The sequence below is a fragment of the Cottoperca gobio genome, chromosome 16 (genome assembly GCF_900634415.1).
Source record: "Cottoperca gobio chromosome 16, fCotGob3.1, whole genome shotgun sequence".
NCBI lineage: Eukaryota > Metazoa > Chordata > Actinopteri > Perciformes > Bovichtidae > Cottoperca > Cottoperca gobio.
The window spans coordinates 5,990,944-6,006,024 of NC_041370.1; the positions used below are offsets into that span (position 1 = coordinate 5,990,944).

General features: G+C 40.2%; 2 long non-coding RNA genes across 2 annotated transcripts; both read right to left on the reverse strand.

Annotated features, from left to right (window-relative positions):
- Positions 1–1,009: 1,009 nt before the first annotated feature.
- LOC115020779 (uncharacterized) lies at positions 1,010–8,907 on the reverse strand. The gene is made up of 3 exons (XR_003833680.1): positions 8,777–8,907; positions 3,578–3,680; positions 1,010–2,224 (listed from the first exon to the last, which is right to left on the reverse strand). It is a non-coding gene; the product is annotated as an uncharacterized LOC115020779 (long non-coding RNA).
- A 2,268-nt stretch (positions 8,908–11,175) lies between these two features.
- Positions 11,176–14,855, reverse strand: LOC115020890 (uncharacterized). Its single transcript, XR_003833691.1, has 6 exons — positions 14,664–14,855; positions 13,473–13,487; positions 13,192–13,218; positions 12,807–12,857; positions 12,520–12,576; positions 11,176–11,841 (listed from the first exon to the last, which is right to left on the reverse strand). It is a non-coding gene; the product is annotated as an uncharacterized LOC115020890 (long non-coding RNA).
- Between the last annotated feature and the right edge of the window lie 226 nt (positions 14,856–15,081).

Here is a 15,081-nt window from a genome sequence, read left to right on the forward strand (position 1 = left end):
CTGCAGAATTTGGCTTTGACAGATTGTAATCTTGTGCACCTAAGTGAGAATTGGTTAGAGGTTAACACAGACTAAAACAAAGGGGAATGGAGCCCCCACTTCCACCCCAAAGAATGAACCTCATCACCCACATTCCCCACCAATGACTTTATCCTCGTCCTTTTGTCTCTGTGGCTCAAAACCAGGCCGATCTTGGTGACGCTTCACCGGTTAGCCAATGGGCGGCCTTCGTTTAGGGTTGTGACCTGAGAGTAGCATCACTGAAACGGCAAAGTGAGATTTTTGCCCAGTGATGTGAGAGTGGGAGGGTGATGAGGGAGGAGCTTACGGCGTGGGCAGAGGGGCACGCGGCGCCCAACGAGGTCTCAGCCTGTCACAGAGCATCACGTCAGACGGTGAACAGGCATGCGCAGTTCACAAAGTCCACGCCCTGCAAGAGAAAGGCAGGACGTGCAGAAAAAGCAGTCACCAATCTGCCTCAAACCGGTCCGTGTTGCACGGGAACATGGGAATCGTTCGTTTTGCTTTCACACGTCTATAATTTGCCACATCACATTAAGGCATATTCTCCAGCTAAACAACCAAACTAGTCCCTCATCTCTTCAAACATCCGACTTGCTTGAGTTTAATCAGCTTATTAATTGCCTTTAAAGTTCTTTGATATGAAGCATTTTGATTTGCGCCTATAAACAGTCATCAATTGTTCCTTTGAACATGTGCGTTCAATGTTTGTCCATGTTTAAGTTTCTCAAAGCGCACCATCTGTAATCCAAGGTCAACTAAAAGACTTGATGTGCAGGTGGTCTTTACACCTTGATCTTTATTCCTCACATGACTTTAATGCAGGCTTTCTACTCAAAGCCATCTCTACACAACCACATTTTTGCTAAGTCTCTAAATTTGGGCTTGCGTGTACCAGAGGGCACTCTAGCCTGACCACTTCCTGTTGCGTGCGGACACCAGATTTCCTGATGCAGGAAATATTGTAAAACTGCAGCCTCCAATGCCAACCAAGGAACTGTTCAAACTCAACTCCAGCAACTGTTTGCTTGTGGAGAAACTTGAGTTTATGATTAATCCGAGTTAGCATTAAAACTTTTTTTTTTTTTTAAATAAAATCACTAAATATCCACTGTACATCTCATTCAAAATATTCACAGCTTTATTAAATTACAAAATAAAGTAATACATTCATCATTAAAAACAAGATCCTTATTCACTTTGCTTAGATTAAAAGTCTGCACGCCCATGCAATGTTCAGTAAAGTTAAATGTTTGCATTAACATGTGGCAGATAATATTGCAGGAAGGGTTTTTAACCAGGTGCTTATTAAAGTCATCACACGTCTAATTAACAGGACTTCATAGATTATAAATCAAAATCACAGAAAGTGAAACTTTTGCCCAAATAGTCACTGAATTTGACACCTGACAGATACATGTCACAAGTATATCATGTCGACAGTTTGTGTACAGCTCCGCATCTGCTCACAAGGTTCTCTCGTAAAGTAAGAAAGTTGTGAATTATGAAGTCGATTTAACTTTTTAATCCCCTTTTACCATATTCTGGGTCTGCCATAACTTCATCACAAGGTACATCTCAATTGCAGTCAGCCTTTCCCTTAAAGGGGCATTACTGTTCATTCATATATTTGGAGCACTGACAATTCACAGTTATACTAGAGATCGTTTCCCCTTTTTGTAGCCGAGAACAGTATTGACGGCATCTTGCAAGCATGTACCTTTTGTAACGACTAGTGGTCAGACCCAGTTAGCAGTCAGCTGGTTTTGATCACCCACCCAAACCAGTCCATAAAACAAGTCTTATCCAGGACCACAAGTGAGCCGTCCCCACAATCCCCTCAAGGCCCGACAACAGAAAGTAAAGAAAACACAGCGGCCCTGAAGTCATGGTGAGTGAGGGATCCAAGAAATTCAGTGTCCGAGTGAGACTTTGACCGTGAGGTCAGAAAAGTGTGGTCCTGGAAGACACAGCTGTGCCTCTGCTCCTCCCCTCCTCCCCCCCCCCCTCTCATTGGCTCATCCATCATCTCCACGACCAGCGTAGTCAAGCCTCTTCAGGGCGCAGGCTGGGCCTGGGCCTTCTCCGTCATCTGTTTGGCACTGTAGTAGGACAAACTCAGGCCCATGATGGCGAGCATCATGGCTAGCTGGTTGACTGCACGGTCTTGTGGCTGCGTCTGCACCTCACCGGCCACTTGCCTCTGCAGAGACAACAGGACAAAAAGGTCAGAGGTCAGCCAACAGTGGAAACAATGAGCCTTTCAAACCGAGGCTGAAGCCTCATTGACCAAACCTGTAGAAAAGCAAACTTTCACCAAATATATCATCTAAGAGGCTTCTCCCTTAAAAAAAAGGCCTAACATTTGCTACCGTCGCTCCACAGTCACATGACCAAACCTTTGGCAGCAATAGTTATTAAACATTTAGGAAGAGGATAGACTTTAGCAGAAGGGGAACACAATGTTCTGTGCACAAGAGTAGAAAAGAAAAGAGCTATTCATGCACGAAGATTCAATCAGTGTGTGTTGTATAGAGCAGCTGCCTCTGATCATGCTGTACTGTGTGGTTTCCAAATGTACATACATGTTCTTTACCCCCTATGACCCCTGTAGGGCCCGGAGCAAAGTCAGATTTATTTTAATTCAGCAGGATTTTATCTTAAAGACATTGTCGTAAACATTTCCAGTAAACATTTCGCTTTTATTTCGTTGCAGAGGTTTATGAAGCTCTCGTGTACTTTGTCCATTTCAAGTTAGACCGATTTACTGTAAAGCACAATGTGAAACACTGACTATACAAAGTGCTAGTGGACGTTGAAATATTAGTAAAATAGTTACCTTCATTACAACGACAGATTAGCCCCAAGTATTGTTGCGCTAATGCATTAGCCTCTGCGCAGTTAGGGAATGTGTGAATTTGAGCGTGTGAGGAAATGTTGTGAAGCACGATATTAAATCTAATGACGTACAAAGTCAAACAATATGTTCAAATCTTTCTCAATTCAAACCAAAGGGTGTTCCGTCTTAAGTGCGTAATGTAAATCCACTGAAGAGAAGCCCTTGGCAGTAGCCTGCCCACTAACTACTCGACAACAAAGAAACATGAACAGTCGCACGGGGATGTCAAATCTTATGTAAGAGCCTGTCGCTTTTCTCTGGTCTGTTGAGCTTTTGAGTCAATGTAAAGCCACATGAGGGGACACACTTTGTTTCCATATTAGTGTAAATAAGCGAACAAAGACTTTACACAAAGGTCGAGACATATGGATCGTCACTACTGATGAACGGATTATGATGGCAGCCAGCGGAACAAAGAGAAGAAAGAGGAAATGATATCACAATGATTAGCGTCACTCCTAATTATACTGGTGATGAAAGCGGATTGTGGGTCGCAGCAGCGCAGGGCCACTCGTCTGGAAGTGGTTCAGATTAGACCCAGTATTAATGCCTCACTAAGCAAAAGGAGGAACTTGATGTGACATCAGAAACTACAGTAAATAGTGTGTACAGTACATCTAATCCTTCATCCGTACACGGTGGTGAAGCTGCACATACCTGGAGGAGGCGGAAGTATCCAGGAGTCAGTCTGCCCAGTCTGATGATCATGTCTGTAGATGTGATGAGAGTCGATGAGGGAAGAGCTGGAGTGGCTCAAGACCTGCAAAGAAAACGTCACAGTAACTGAGAGAAAACTCAACCAAAAAAGAAGAAGTCACCAACATAGAAATACAACTGGAAAACTAAAATAGTCACCAGAAGTGACCCGTGACTCCAGATCATATGAAAAATGCAATCTACTTTCCTTGCCAAACTTTAATTTGAGTACTGTTGCCAGAAGAGGAAGAGAACATTGGCATTGACTTGCAAATATGGAACAAAAACATCTGGGCCATGCATGAGGAAGGAACATATCTCGCCTGCAGACATGGCACAAAGCGATCCAATATGATCGGAATGCCCCTTAAACCTCTCGGTTATTAGAGCCTCTATTCATGCTGCGCCATAAACTGACGCAGCAAAAGAAGAGAACAATTTTCACACATGGACAATCTTATGTTTAATTGATGAAGAAAGTGGCGTTTCACAAATGTTGGAGACCAATTGTTGAGAATGAGCACCAAAGGAAAGCATATGGCGGGATGGATGTCCATCCGACCACGACTTATATCAAGTACCCAACAAGGAGAAGCAAAACATTTAAACTGGATCATCTCTACTGGTGCATGAATGGGGAAAGGAGTCATTTCAAAAAAAGGCAACTAGATGAAGAGGAGGATGCGATTATAAAAAAAAAAGACAAACGCCCAGGTGTTGCTTCACGTTCAGCTGGGATTGAGAACTGCATTTGTGATCAAGGTTCCAGGGAAGGTGAGGAGGAGGCGGATCGAGGAATCAGGTTAAAACATATGTGAAGCATTTATGTGCCAACCTGGTTGGAGTTGCACCCCTTTCGAGAAAAACAAAAATGTAATCCAAGCTGCTTCTTGTGAGAAAAGTTGGTCTTAATTATGAAAACCATACAGGTTGGGATTCCTCACCTTCTAGAGGCCCTTTGATGTAAAAAATAAATTAAAAGCCAGAAGCAGACCAGCGGGACTTCCTACTTCCCAGTCACGATGAAAATCCTGACAGATGCCAAACAGAGCGACGAACGTGAACTACTGAGAGCTCCTGCCCTGTGCTCCGCCTTTTTATACAGCCCCGCTCACCCAACCAGACCTACGGGCTCGTCTTCAGCACACACCCACTTTCAAAACACACACACACGCTGTCGAAATGCATTACTCAGTGGGTTGCTTTCCCAAACACACCTCTTCCCCCGCTCCTTCCAATACAAGAGAAACTCTTCGTGAAATGTCAGATATGATTTGCGTAAAAAGGTAAATTGGGGATAAGAGCAACAAAAGACAGCGCCTCCCTAAAGCAGCATGTGTGTCAAAGCGTAGGGTTACATAACCAGCATGATGCCTCCATTTAATCTCAAACTGGAGCAGAAACTAATTGTCAGACCTCGGGACCGTAGAGCAAGAACCTGACAAACCTCCAGATTGGAAACTTTTATCAACGATCATTTATTTTGTGCATTTCAATTGCTCCGTGTTATATAATCCCTTTCCATTTCACTGAACAAATTGTTGCAGTTATTCTCCATGGACACTTGAATGACTGAGACAAACCAATGTTTACGTCACGCAAATAGAGTTCTCACTAACATCCACTTGGTTCTTACAGCATCACACAAAGCGTTCAGGATGTGTGGGCTTCTTACGGCGTACAGGTTTGTCACACCTTGAACAAAACGCAAATTTTGCTCAAACTCAAAACATTGGCTCCTGAACAAGGAGTTGTGCTGTAGGGTTTCATCGTCAAACAAGAACCAAAAGAAGTCTTAACAACAAAGCAAGATCATTTTTGGAAGCACTATGATGAAGAGATGGTATACGACTCCAAGCAAGTCTAATATAAATTGCCTTCAGGTGGTGTTGAATATTTAACCTGCCTTTCAGCGTTTGCACATTGGGAGAAAAAGAACTGGACTGAACTTTAAAACCTTTTCCCAGTGAACAATTAGCAGTCGTAATGGTGATGCAGGTTGCCATAAGGACAGGGACAGCCCAGGAAATGCTGTTTTATCCACACCCCAACAAGCAATTTCACCTCTTCTTAAATGCTTGAGTCATCACGCCAAGATAATCCGAATCCTTGTGTGTATATAGGGACAAGAATCACGAGTCAACAGACCGAGTGCATAAATTCCTTACTGGCAGCTGATTCATTAGCTTCATCAGAGTTTAGGAGTGGCTCACTACATGCTCCAGGTGAGTCCAGGTGAATCACCTGTCAACTATTCGGGTTTACCTGAGACCTACCGTGAAAATAAGAGGGCGTTTCCCCCACATGTGTATCACTTGTGAACAAGTTTCAAAATACCGGCTGCAGACAGACTCGATGAGTAACAGATGCACATCTAGGACTTTGCTTTCTAGCAAAACTACTTCCTACTTTTCTATAAAGTGTTCTTGGTTCTCAGTGATACAGAACTGGTCTGAATACAGTAATGGCAGAAAAGTGTTTTTCCTTTCCAACAGGAGGAGCTGCGACAACACAAGGGGGTTTGGGACCCAAATTAAAATGTACTTCATCTCTCTCAGTGAGATGTTTGAAAAAAAAAAAAAAAACAACCCTTAGGGGGGTCCATCAGCCTACACCAGGCCCATAAACATTTATTGGGTACACTGTGTACCGTACTCCAAAACAGCCAATGAAATCACCACCACTCCTCTCCTCCTCTTGGTCCCGCCTTCCCATGACACACCCCCCTCCCTGCAGCAGGGAATCTCCTGTAAGTGAGCGTGGACAGCTGTATGAAAGACCGAGGCGTCAGCAACGATCGGCAATAAAAAAATCTCCTGCTGGGCAACAGCAGCTGAGGATTACATCATCATCCTCCTCCTAGTCATGCAATTGCGCCGTGTCACCGTCTGGGCACCCTCCACATTCATGACTATGGCATGTACGCGGCTGTTATCATAGTTTCTGTGCATCTGTGGTGTCGCCGAGTCATGTGTACAAGCTCGTGTGATGGATACGGTAACTGGCAACTACTGAGCAGAAGCCTATTCGTGCCCATGAGTTTCAAATTTAATATTTTTAGTCTTTAGACAAAAGTCAAACGAGCCAGCTATGCAAAAACATTGCGTTGCTACGAAGGGTGTAGAAACACTTATTGTACTACCCAGTACAAATACTTTCCAGAAAGGCAACAGCTTAAAAGCATTTCTTAGGATATGAAACTAGTTCCACATCAGCTAGATACCAACTGCTTCAGGTTCTGCTTTTGCTTTAAAAGCAGCGGGGATAGCGAGTTGGGCTTCGGTTTGCATTTTCCAGTTCCTGGTGGTCGCCACATCTGGATGATGCCGTCGAAGGTGGCATGTGCGATGAGTTTCCATTCACCTCCCCTACAACAGTGGAGCACCGGCGACACAGCGTCCTCTACACAACTCTCAATCTCTGTGTTGCTGTTGTATCTGACCGGGAACCGGCAGGCGGGTCTTCTAGTTCCGACGTTGCATTTGCCCTCACGATAGTGAGACTGGCTCGCACACCAATTGGCGTGCTGCGCAAACTTTCAGCACACATTTCCCAACAACAGTGTACGGCTAAACATTTTCACAAATCGTGCATCAATTCTGCATACAGTGTATTCTGCACCGGACCGCGAGTCCCATACCGTGTTGGTTCGGCACGAACCCGCAATCCGCGACAGCCTGTAGAAACTTTAGAGCTCAATGTGACATCGGCTTATTGAACGAGTTCAGTGTTTTCACTTTGGGGGGAAAAAACCTGCACGATTTATAGATTATCGAAAGTTCTCCCTCTTCTTTTGTTCGATTCACCGTCATAAGGATTCCTTTAGTGGCCGATGTACTCAAGGGGTACTTCATAATGTAACCCAAGACATGGCCTCCATTTTGGACCCTGCTGTGAAGAAGCAAACATGGCTGACAAAGACAAGTTAATTTGAGAGGGGTACCAGATTGATGAATGAAGCGGTCAGTTAAATGACCCAGATCTCTTGTGAATTAGCATTAAGATGTTACTGTTCGCCCTCCTGCTGTTACAAGCCACTCACTACACTGACAGTGTTAAATCAATCAAGGTGAGAAACTGACCAAAAGTACAGACTCTAATCCGACCTGAAGATCAAACGGCAGTGACCAATAAAAGTACAATGCAGGAACGTTAAGTCTCGGCCTTCTGTGCCATTTGAAATGCACAAAACCAATATCAAAAATCCTTCTGCACACCATCTTAAAAATCTAAGTCAACTGAATCTTTTAAATCACAAGCTCTAACTGGCTGCACTGCCAAGAAAACCGCCTTAAATAAGAAGGAGATGAGCAGTCGGTTCTCTAAACTGCTAGGGTACAACATGTACAGATGACATGCCATGCACACAAAGACTCCAAAACAAGGTCAGATGACATCTAACCTGACTATACAGACATCTTTAAATACTTTATTTGCATTCAGACTGAGTCCAGATAAATATATGCAGTATATTTGCATGCAAAAAGCATAAAACAAGATTTTATTCTTTAACATTTAAGATGGCACTTGCAACTGTCACAATGACAAGAGTCACTAAAAGATCAAAATTATACATAAAAAGGTTCCCTAATGGACATTTTACCAAGTTAACGGTCAAATAAACTAAACAAATTGACAAGTTGTTCAAAGAAACAATTTATCTCCAATTTGGTCCCAGTCAGCTGCATCACACGCCAAAATAAGCTCATATTTTACTTTTACAAAATTTAAAATTAATTGCAAGTAATTAAGTTGAACCTTCTACAGGCAGCTCTACATTTTAGGTGTGTTTGCCCTTTAAATATAGTTCCGAAAGCCACATGAGCCGACACTTCACTCATTTTATTTTGCACCAGAAACAGCTCAGTGTCACAGTTTGAGAGTTGTCTTTTACAAACCTCTGCAAGACCAAAACGATTCAAGTTTTAAATGACATAATACAGTTTAAAGAACAAGCCACATCAACATATGGTCTACATAAAGACAATAGGACTCTTCTTTTCTTTTCTTTTTTAAATGTGTATCACCAAACCAGCTGTGGACGCTTGTTCCTCACCGGTTATTTCGTGTTTTTTATATATATAAATATATATATATATATAATCATGTATTATTCTAGACTTATACATCTGTAAAAGTATTGGACACCAGATTGCTTACCTGCAGTTGCACCTGGTTTTAGGACGGCGTGGTGGTGGAGAGAGTACAAAGTGTCCACGATGGAGAGTCTTTATAGGAGGCCGGGACATGTTCTATATGGGCGGGGGGTGTGGCCCTCTGAGTACAGCAGCGCACACAATACATGTTAGTGTGCATGCGAAATACATAGACCCCCACGTCTGGGAGAAATGGGCTCGTCCACGTTGTAAATTCACATGTTGGGGACTTGCTGGGGTTTTTTTTCACGTACCATGAAATACCAACACGTAGCATGCACATGTCATGTGTACACTTTGGAAATATGGCCTAAATAAAATGGCTAAAATGCTTTTGTTTATTTATTAAGTTGACAGAAAGCATTGTTGCAGATATACAGAAGTGATTTTTGTCCACATTTGATATGAGGAAACTCAAATGTTTACATGAGTTGAGATTGAAAGTGAATTGAAGTGAAGTGTTGGCTTAAAAACAATTTCTTTCAAGCCAATGTGGACGAGAACTCCTTAAAGTGATCAGAAATAATGGACATTTTCTAAAATATATCTGAAAAAAAGTCAATTCTTCACCTTGAAAATAGTATATATTCAAAAACAATCCCACCACAAGGTCCACTTGTTCTGGAGCTTTTGATTGTATCACACAAATCTTCATCAGTTGATATGGAAATATAGATGCTCACATTTCCAATTTTTCTAAGAACCTGAGGGTTTTCTCGTCCACTATGGCTCAAAAAATAAATAACAAGCAAGTTTCTACTTGAAAATGTTACATTAATCCTCTAGAGACAGATGATTCAATCAAAAACAGATTGATTCCCCGGCTGATGGTCCGACCTACACCTATATGTTCCTTTGCGTCCTTGGTTTTAATCAGTTTAATATCCATTTCATGCATTAATGTTATGTTTCCCTGCAGTCTTAGCTGTGCTGTGTTGCAGCCCCCTCCCTGTCCGTGTTATCCCTGTCACCCCCCCCCCCAGCACTACCACATGTGGAGTACCATAACAGTTGACTGTTTTTAAGTATGTGTTCACTTCACAGTATGTTAAGGACATCACACTTTCTCTCCCTCTATAAGAATGCATATGAACCCATTGATCCCGACTAACAGGATGGTTTTGCTGCAGCCACCCTAACAGATAATGCATACATGGCATTATTTACGATCGTAACACACATTCTTCCTCAGCAGATGGACTAGATGTTGCTTTTTTTTTTCCTGTGCACTTTCAGGATATATCTATCTATGCATGGTGTTTTACAAATTGAGATTTTAAAAAATCTGCATTTCCATGACAATTGTGCAGCAAACTCCATGCGATGAGGAAGTTTGCGTGATTTTAAACAAACAATCCAGAAAATCTTCTACGTGAATCTTGTCGTGAGATGTTTTTTATTTTTTTTTTAGCAACTAATGTTTACAAAGTGTAAAAACTACAATAGAATAGATACAAATATATTACTTCCATGTGTATGGTACAATGTTTATTTTACAATACAAACGCCCAACAAAAGAAAAGAGAATTAAATGCTAGATTAATATCTAAATATGTATATCAAATATATTATATTAAGAAAACATGCATTGGGTTACATTATTTTTCTTTAAAGCTACATTTAACCAATATTTTGAACATTGTTTTCGCTGCTAATACTAGGATGTAAAAACACACTAATAAACAATAAAACAGCATCACCCTCGAGGATAACAAACCGCGTCATATATGACCGACTTTCCCAGCTGTCCAAGTTAAAGGAGAGGGAGCCCCCCCCCCCCCCCCATCCTCTCATGTGTGCAGTGGCGCAGCGCTGCCCTCTGCTGGTGCTACGGAGACACTGAGGTCTCAGGAGCTGGAGAGTACTTTTAACTCAAATACTGATTATTTACACCTGAATATTTACATTTTCAGGAACCACGGTCAATTTACTTCACTTAAATAGTCATATATAGGCACATACAGATTATAAATTCAGATTAACTACAATATTAATGTTTTATTTGGTGCAACAGTACAACTAAAACAAGATAGGTTTGTATTTTTCTGCAGGATGCGTGGTAGCGTTTTATTTGTTTAAAAGGATTTATATACCTAAAGAAAGTTCAGGCTTTTAATTTCAAAGCATTTTATAGAAGAAACCTGCATAAAATGCAAATATAGCCAAATATATAAACAAATGAGCAGTTAGAAAAAAAAAAAAAGAAAGCGGAGCGACTAACCTAAAGCCTCATCTCGGTTGATAATCATTTTTAAATGTTCTGCCAAGAGAGGAACTTTCATTTAGTTTGGGGATTAAATATATAAACTACACACACACACACACACTATATGAAACAAAGACACATCCAATCTTCTTACATCTTGGATGAGGTTTTATGTCACAACAAAGTAACAGCAGGAAGACATTTTGACAATTTTTATTGAACAACATTTAGATCAACCATTAAAGTCAGAAAAGCTTCAGTCAGAACAGAAACATAACTTAACAGGACTTTTCATCAGATGACCAGGATCACATCATACATGTTTTTTGGGATGTATCAATCTTTTTGACCTAATAACAGTATTTTTTGTGTGGTATTTTTACTGACTGGAAAGCGTGTCAACATACAGTGTTTCAAAAACATTTGGTAAGCAATTTCTTATTAGTTTAACATTAAAATACAAGGAGATAAAAGGCAAAATTCCTATCCTCCCTCAAATTTTAACAATATGCTTTAGCTGCCTTATAATGTTTAAAATTAGATTCAGATTCCAACTTGTTGGAAGATATCTATTACTCAGCAGTTAAAAAAAAAAGTAAAAAAAGAAACAAACAGGATTAAACCGACTAAAAATGCCACGTCTACAAGATATGGACGGTAATCATTTTTAAATGGATATTAAATGGATATGAATGTGACAACAAACTTTTGTTACATCAAGTGCAAGCCCAAAACAAACCTATAAATGACATTTGTAATATAAAACTTGGTAAAAAATACTTATTTGAAACTGTACAATCACCAAGTACACAGAGTGAGCGCATCGTTATTCATTTGGCTTCAGTGGCTTCGGCCTTTGGCTCCTGGAGACAGAACATAAGAAAGCAGAACGTTATATGAATTGCTTGTTAGTCAGTAAGACTGTGATCGTCATCCTGCTCAGATTTCCTTCATTTCATCTTATTTTGTATATTAAAAGGTTGCCTGCAAGTTCCAACAGGTCAGACGCAGACCTTCAGTTCAGTTTAACTAAACTAATAAAAAGGGTAATAACCCAAATCTGTTTGTTGACTTGAATTTTCCGATCTTGCAGACACCCCGTGTTGAGTTTCTCTAACTTTCATTTGATTGGATGCGTTTATATTTATAGGTTTTGCTCACTATCACACTCGTATGCAGATATCTGCACTTCTTTCATTTTGGGAAAACATTTCTTAAACTTCTGTGCCCTACAATTAAAACGTCATAACACTTGAACTAGTCATTTGTGTTACATGTTTTGTGGTAAACCTGCAGCTATGTTTAAGAATCAGGAAGACTATAAATACTGAATTAGTTACTTCATATTGATATTATAAGCTTATCGCATTTGTAACAATCGTTCTCGACACTTTCGATAGGTTTACATACCTTAGATAAACAGTTATATTTGTCTAACCCTTATACATACTTTACAAACTGGTTGTTCTGTTAACTTGCTCACATTAATAACTTTTTTGTTAAACGGCACAAATGATCAGCGAAATAGAAAAGAAACAAACCTCAGCCTTGGTGCTTCCATTTTCAGCTGGTTTGGTCTTCTTCGCCTTGGGTGCCTTCTACAAACAACACAACAATTGATTACTAATAGACTAGAGCTCTCCAGCTAGTATACAATCATCACATGTTTCACATTAATAAAGAAACTCAAGTGGACCAAAACATCTAAACTGTTCCTCAGAAAAGGTCTTTTTTCCTGAAACTAGGCCACACTTAATTTCCCTCCAAGGAACTCAAGGCCATGAATCAGTTTCACATGTGACATACAGAGATGTTATTAGTTTCATACTTTTGTGGCAGATTTTTTCTTAGTCTCCGATGCAACATTAGGTTGGGTTCTCTGCAAAAACAAGAAGACATAGTATTTAACAATAGAGCACGGGTTACAGGAGGCATGGCTGATGACACTGAGCCATGTGACCATCTCTCTAAACGATCCCTGTTTAATATCTTAATTACCCAAAAAAATCTGATTTTGATCAATTGGTAAAGAGTGTAGCATGTTGTGCAAATAGACAGACAATGGGTTTATGCTAATTACAATATCAAGGTTAAAGTTAATCCTCAGAGGAAGCTGCTGTTAGGAAACCAAATGATGTATAAGGAACAACAATAATCACAAAGCAAAATAGCAGTCCTTAATAACTTATTGAGAAACTTTGTAAGGAGCTTACCAGAGCCAGCCGCGGGGAAGTTCTCCGCTGAGATAAGAGAAGGAAATATTAAGTATTGATTACAAAAGTAACTAATTGCCTAATTTTAAACACATGACCCTAACTAAACATGATATTCACAGCAGATGGATGGTCCTGACACAATTACTTAAAACCTGAAGAAAAAAAACTAAAATTACACTAAAAGCATAATTTAACTACAAAATTAATGTATATAATACTCCTGCAATCACATAGCATCAATAGATTATGAATAATATAAACAAATGTTTGTTACAAACCTCCACGATAGCATACTGAAAGACAAAGAAAGAAAAACACAATATAAACATTTAAATACGAGAATTATACATGACAAGTCAAACAGCACTATAATTGTAAAATAAACATTTCTGCAGACACGGTCTTTTAGTGGTATAAAAATTAAAAAACACATAACACATAAAGACGAATTTGGACGTCACAAAGAAGTTCCCGCGCATATTTGAATTCAAACGTAGTCCTGTCACAATAACACGGCTTTGGCGCCTTGACAGCTTCCTTTGTTTTGTATCAGTGCGCGCCGACAGACAGCTGATAAGATTACTACTTTGCTAATCTGTAGACATGTAATAAACGCAGACAAACAAAAACCTGCAGAGGTTACTAACTAACAAAAAAAAAAAAACTTTTCAGTTGAGATTTTATTATAAAGAAAAACATTAATTTTTTTACTCCATTTTTTTTTTTATATATATAAAAACCACACACTGCTACGGGATTTGTAATCGCGACATGCAACATGAACTAGTCAAACAAAGATAACATAAGATGAAAATATGTATTGTTAACTGATATGCACTCGTGTAAGGACAATGTTGATTACATTCAAACTGGTTGACAAAACATTAAATCAACATGCATGAGCACGCCTGACTTTTCCTATTCAAAGCAGAGCGAGAAATAAATAAATGTGACCGCCCCTCCCCCAACTCCTTCCTCAAATACGCAAGTTGTGCTTATAGTTATTTTTGAATGTTAGATCACCGTGCACCAGTTGTTAATTTAGTAGATCACGGGTTATGCATTCATTTCGACCTGGCATCTACATATTTACAGCGTCAAGATTGCCCCCCCCCCCGCACCCCGCACCCACAACCTGCTGCCAAAGAGGGAAAAGACAGACAGCGCAATGTCAACGCCTGCACATGTCAAAGCTTTGACGCAGGGCGTGAAAATACCTACATATATGTTATCAGTCGTGTTAAACTAATAAGGATGTATTTTACGTTACTGCAAAGAATGCAAACTTTTATTTTCGACGAACAGGAGGATGCCCGCCCAGGTCTCTGCTGTCAGACCGCCATGGCTGCACCGTTTGTTAGAGATGATGACGTTCCTCTGATGCAGCTATATCAAACGCAACCTAACGGTAACCTCTAGTTTACACGCGCGTAGTGCAGAGTTAAAATAAAACAGAATAGAAATCTTACCTTTGACTTGACCATGTTGTCGGTAGGAAAATAGCGGAACGCTCACAAAAATAGAACCGTAAAAACGTAGAGATAACACACAACAACCGTCAAGTCGCTGCGTAAAATGGCGAATGTATAATGCAAACGAATGTTTTTGTAGTTTATACCCTGAAATATAAGAACGAAACCGGTTCCAACCAGTTTTGTGTTTCGATGTCGGTCATTGGATGCAAATGCGTCACGTGCTGCCAGGCACCGCCCATTTGTTAAAGACGCAGAAGGCAGCCTGGAAAATACTGATCAGCGCCGCGAGGAGGCGCTCGAGAGGTTTCTTCCTTGCCGCTCAAATAAGTAAACATGATATGGCCATTCCGGTAAAAAAATAAAATAATATTATGATAAAAGTTCCACATTTGTTTTGTAAAATTGGAATTGT